Source organism: Cervus elaphus, chromosome 19, assembly GCF_910594005.1.
Source record: "Cervus elaphus chromosome 19, mCerEla1.1, whole genome shotgun sequence".
Taxonomy (NCBI): Eukaryota; Metazoa; Chordata; class Mammalia; order Artiodactyla; family Cervidae; genus Cervus; species Cervus elaphus.
Window position 1 is genome coordinate 94,982,190 of NC_057833.1, and position 6,355 is coordinate 94,988,544.

Here is a 6,355-nt window from a genome sequence, read left to right on the forward strand (position 1 = left end):
CAGCCCAGGTGGGATGCATGAGACAAGTGCTCCGGCCTGGTGCACTGGGAAGACCCAGAGGAATCGGGTGGAGAGGGAGATGGGAGGGGGGATCGGGATGGGGAATAAGTGTAAATCTATGGCTGATTCATATCAATGTATGACAAAACCCACTGAAATGTTGTGAAGCAATTAGCCTCCAACTAATAAAAAAATTAAAAAAAAAATTTTTTTTCTTTTTTTTTCTTTAGTTTAATTTTTTTCTTTTATTTTCTTTTAAAATTCCCTATTACTCCTTAATTTTCATTTTCATATATTTTTGCTATATTTTAATTAAAAACTTTTTTCTGTTTTTTCTCTTTTATACTCTTTTAAAGTGCTCTATTACTCCTCTATTACTCCATAATTTTCATTTTCATTCTCATATATGTTTTACTATTTTTTAAATTAAAAAATTTTTTTCTTTTTTTTCTTTTAAAGTCCTCTATTCCTCCTCTATTACTCCTTAATTTTCATTTTCATTTCACTATAACCTTGCAAAAAAGAAAATAAAGACCCTATTTTTAAAGTGAACCTCATATATATTTCTTAAATTTTTTGTGTTTTTGTTTTTGATATTGTATTTTTAAGAGTCTAACCTCTTCTCTAGATTTTTAATCTTTGTTTTTCAGTATTTGATATCAATTTTGGACATTTAAGAATCCAACATTTAGTACCCATTTTTACTCAGGAGCGTGATGATTACTCTTTTCCCCTTTTGACTTGCCTTTTTCTTCCCCAGATCACGTCTACTTCCTCCCCCTCTTTCTCTTCTCAATCCAATTCTGTGAATCTCTGTGGGTTTTCTGGGCTATGGAGAACACTTAGGGAACAGAGTACTGCGTAGATCTGTCTCTCTCCTCTTGAGTCTCCCTTTTTCTCCTGCTGCTCATCTCTATCTCCTTCCTCCCTCTCCTCTTCTTCATGTAACTCTGTGAGCCTCTCTGGGTGTCCCTCACTGTGGAGAATCTTTTCACCATTAACCTAGAAGTTTTATTATCAGTGCTGTATAGTTGGAGAAGCCTTGAGGCTACTGGGAGAATAAGACTGAAAGCCAGGGGCAGGAGACTTAAACCTAAAACCTGAGAACACCAGAGAACTCCTGACTACAGGGAACATCAAGTAATAAGAGATCATCCAAAAGTCTCCATACCTACACTGAAACCAACCACCACCCAAGAGCCAATAAGTTCCAGAGCAAGACATACCACACAAATTCTCCAGCAACACAGGAACATAGCCTGGAGCATCAACATACAGGCTGCCCAAACTCATACCAAACATATAGACCCATCTCAAAACTCACTACTGGACACTCCATTGCACTCCAGAGAGAAGAAATCCAGTTCCATGCACCAGAACACCGACACAAGCTTCCCTAACCAAGAAACCTTGATGAGTCAATTGTCCAACCCCACCCACAGGGAGAAACCTCCACAATATAAAGGAACCACAGACCACCAGAATACAGAAAGGCCACTCCAAACACAGCAACCTAAACAAGATGAAAAGGCAGAGAAACACCCAACCGGTAAAGGAACATGAAAAATGCCCACCAAGTCAAACAAAGAGGAGGAGATAGGGAATCTACCTGAAAAAAGAATTTAGAATAATGATAATAAAAATGATCCAAAATCTTGAAAACAAAATGGAGTTACAGATAAATAGCCTGGAGACAAGGATTGAGAAGATGCAAGAAATGTTTAACAAGGACCTAGAAGAAATAAAAAAGAGTCAATTAAAAATGAATAATGCAATAAATGAGATCAAAAACATTCTGGAGGGAACCAACAGTAGAATAACAGAGGCAGAAGACAGGATAAGTGAGGTAGAAGATAAAATGGTGGAAATAAATGAAGCAGAGAGGAAGAAAGAAAAAAGAATGAAAAGAAATGAGGACAAACTCAGGGACCTCTGGGACAATGTGAAACACCCCAACATTCGAATCATAGGAGTTCCAGAAGAAGAAGACAAAAAGAAAGGCCATGAGAAAATACTAGAGGAGATAATAGCTAAAAACTTCCCTAAAATGGGGAAGGAAATAGTTACACAGGTCCAAGAAACCCAGAGAGTCCCAAACAGGATAAACCCAAGGTGAAACACCCCAAGACACATATTAATCAACTTAAAAAAGATCAAACACAAAGAACAAATATCAAAAGCAGCAAGGGAGAAACAACAAATAACACACAAAGGGATTCCCATAAGGACAATAGCTGATCTTTTAATAGAAACTCTTCAGGCCAGAAGGGAAAGGCAGAACATACTTAAAGTAATGAAAGAGAATAACCTACAACCCAGATTACTGTACCCACCAAGGATCTCATTCAGATATGAAGGAGAATTCAAAAGCTTTACAGACAAGCAAAAGCTGAGAGAATTCAGCACCACCAAACGAGCTCTTCAACAAATACTAAAGGATCTTCTCTAGACAGGAAATGCAGAAAGGTTGTATAAATGTGAACCCCAAACAACAAAGTAAATGGCAACAGGACCATACCTATCAATAATTACCTTAAATGTAAATGGGTTGAATGCCCCAACCAAAAGACAAAGATTGGTTGAATGGATACAAAAACAAGACCCCTATATATGCTGTCTACAAGAGACCCACCTCAAAACAAGGGACACATACAGACTGAAAGTGAAGGGCTGGAAAAAAATATTTCATGCAAATGGAGACCAAAAGAAAGCAGGAGTCGCAATACTCATATCAGATGAAATAGACTTTAAAATAAAAGCTGTAAAAAGAGACAAAGAAGGACACTACATAATGATCAAAGGATCAATCCAAGAAGAAGATAAAACAATTATAAATATATATGCACCCACCATAGGAACACCACAATATGTAAGGCAAATGCTAACGAGTATGAAAGGGGAAATTAACAAAAACACAATAATAGTGGGAGACTTTAATACCCCACTCACAACTATGGATAGATCAACTAAACAGAAAATTAACAAGGAAATACAAACTTTAAATGACACAATGGACCAGCTAGACCTAATTGACATCTATAGGACATTTCACCACAAAACAATCAATTTCACCTTTTTCTCAAGTGCACATGGAACCTTCTCCAGAATAGATCACATCCTGGGCCATAAATCTAGCCTTGGTAAATTAAAAAAAATGGAAATCATTCCAGTCATCTTTTCTGACCACAATGCAGTAAGACTAGATCTCAATTGCAGGAAAAAAAAAAAAAAAAAACTATTAAAAATTCAAACATATAGAGACTAAATAACACGCTTCTGAATAACCAACAAATCATAGAAGAAATCAAAAAAGAAAGCAAAATATGCATTTGAACAAATGAAAATGAAAACACAACACCCCAAAACCTATGGGACACTGTAAAAGCAGTGATAAGGGGAAGGTTCATAGCATTACAGTCTTACCTCAAGAAACAAGAAAAAAGTCAAATAAATAACCTAGCTCTACACCTAAAGCAACTAGAAAAGGAAGAAATGAAGAAATCCAGGGTTAGCAGAAGGAAAGATATCTTAAAAATTAGGGCAGAAATAAATGCAAAAGAAACAAGAGACCATAGCAAAAATCAACAAAGCTAAACTGGTTTTTTGAAAAGATAAACAAAATTGACAAACCGTTAGCCAGACTCATTAAGACACAAAGGGAGAAGAGCCAAATCAGCAAAATTAGAAATGAAATTGGAGAGATCACGACAGACAACATTGAAATACAAAGGATCATAAAAGACTACTACCAGCAGCTCTATGCCAATAAAATGGACAACTTGGAAGAAATGGACACATTCCTAGAAAAGTATAACTTTCCAAAACTGAACCAGGAAGAAATAGATCTTAACAGACCAATCATAAGCACGGGAATCAAAACTGTAATCAGAAATCTTCCAGCAAACAAAAGCCCAGGATCAGATGGCTTCACAGCTGAATTCTACCAAAAATTTAGAGAAGAGCTAATAGCTATCTTGCTCAAACTCTTCTGGAAAATTACAGAAGAAAGTAAACTCCCAAATTCATTCTATGAGGCCACCAACACCCTAGTTACAAAACCAGACAAAGAAGCCACAAAAAAAGAAAACTACAGGCCAGTATCACTGATGTACATAGATGCCAAAATCCTTAACAAAATTCTAGCAGACAGAATCCAACAACATATTAAAAAGATCATACACAATGACCAAGTGGGCTTTATCCCAGGAATGCAAGGACTCTTTAATATCTGCAAATCAATCAATGAAATACACCACAGTAACAAATGGAAAGATTAAAAACCATATGATTATCTCAATAGATGCAGAGAAAGCCTTTGACAAAATTCAACATGCATTTATGATTAAAAACTCTCCAGAAAGCAGGAATAGAAGGAACATACCTCAACATAATAAAAGCTATATATGACAAACCCACAGCAAGCATTACCCTCAATGGTGAAAAATTGAAAGCATTTCCCCTAAAATCAGGAACAAGACAAGGGTGCCCACTCTCACCACTACTATTCAACATAGTTTTGGAAGATTTTGCCACAGCAATCAGAGCAGAAAAAGAAATAAAAGGAATCCAGATAAGAAAAGAAGAAGTGAAACTCTCGCTGTTTGCAGATGACATGATCCTCTACATAGAAAACCCTAAAGACTCTACCAGAAAATTACTAGAGCTCATCAATGAATATAATAAAGTTACAGACTATAAAATTAACACACAGAAATCCCTTGCATTCCTATACACTAACAATGAGAAAACAGAAAGAGAAATTAAGGAAACAATACCATTCACCATTGCAACAAAAAGAATAAAATACTTAGGAGTATATCCACCTAAAGAAACAAAAGACTTATACATAGAAAACTATAAAACACTGATGAAAGAAATCAAAGAGGACACAAGTAGATGGAGAAATATACCGTGTTCATGGATTAGAAGAATCCATTTTGTGAAAATGACTATACTACCCAAAGCAGTCTATAGATTCAATGCAATCCCTATCAAGCTACCAACGGTAGTCTTCACAGAACTAGAACAAAAAATTTCACAATTTGTATGGAAATATAAAAAACCTCAAATAGCCAAAGCAATCTTGAGAAGGAAGAATGGAGCTGGAGGAATCAACCTGCCTGACTTCAGGCTCTACTACAAAGCCACAGTCATCAAGACAGTATGGTACTGGCACAAAGGCAGAAATATAGATCAATGGAACAGAATAGAAAGCCCAGAGATAAATCCACGAACCTATGGACACCTTATCTTTGACAAAGGAGGCAAGGATATACAATGGAAAAAAGACAACCTCTTTAACAAGTGGTACTGGGAAAACTGGTCAACCACTTGTAAAAGAATGAAATTAGAACACTTTCTAACACCATACACAAAAATAAACTCAAAATGGATTAAAGATCTAAATGTAAGAACAGAAACTATAAAGCTCCTAGAGGAGAACATAGGCAAAACACTCTCCGACATAAATCACAGCAAGATCCTCTATGACCCACCTCCCAGAATATTGGAAATAAAAGCAAAAATAAACAAATGGGGCCTAATGAAACTTAAAAGCTTTTGCACAACAAAGGAAACTATAAGCAAGGTGAAAAGACAGCCTTCAGAATGGGAGAAAATAATAGCAACAGACAAAGGATTAATCTCAAAAATAGACAAGCAACTCCTGCAGCTCAATTCCAGAAAAATAAATGACCCAATCAAAAAATGTGGCCAAAGAACTAAACAGACATTTCTCCAAAGAAGACATACAGATGGCTAACAAACACATGAAAAGGTGCTCAACATCACTCATTATCAGAGAAATGCAAATCAAAACCACAACGAGGTACCATTACACGCCAGTCAGGATGGCTGCTATCCAAAAGTCTACAAGCAATAAATGCTGGAGAGGGTGTGGAGAAAAGGGAACCCTCTTACACTGTTGGGGGGAATGCAAACTAGTACAGCCACTATGGAGAGCAGTGTGGAGATTTCTTAAAAAACTGGAAATAGAACTGTCATATGACCCAGCAATCCCACTCCTGGGCATACACACCAAGGAAACCAGATCTGAAAGAGACACGTGCACCCCAATGTTCATCGCAGCACTGTTTATAATAGCCAGGACATGGAAGCAACCTAGATGCCCATCAGCAGATGAATGGATAAGGAAGCTGTGGTACATATACACAATGCACTATTCCTCAGCCATTAAAAAGAATTCGTTTGAATCAGTTCTAATGAGATGGATGAAACTGGAGCCCATTATACAGAGTGAAGTAAGCCAGAAAAATAAAGACCAATATAGTGTACTAACGCATATATACCGAATTTTAAAAGATGGTAACAATAACCCTATATGCAAAACAGAAAA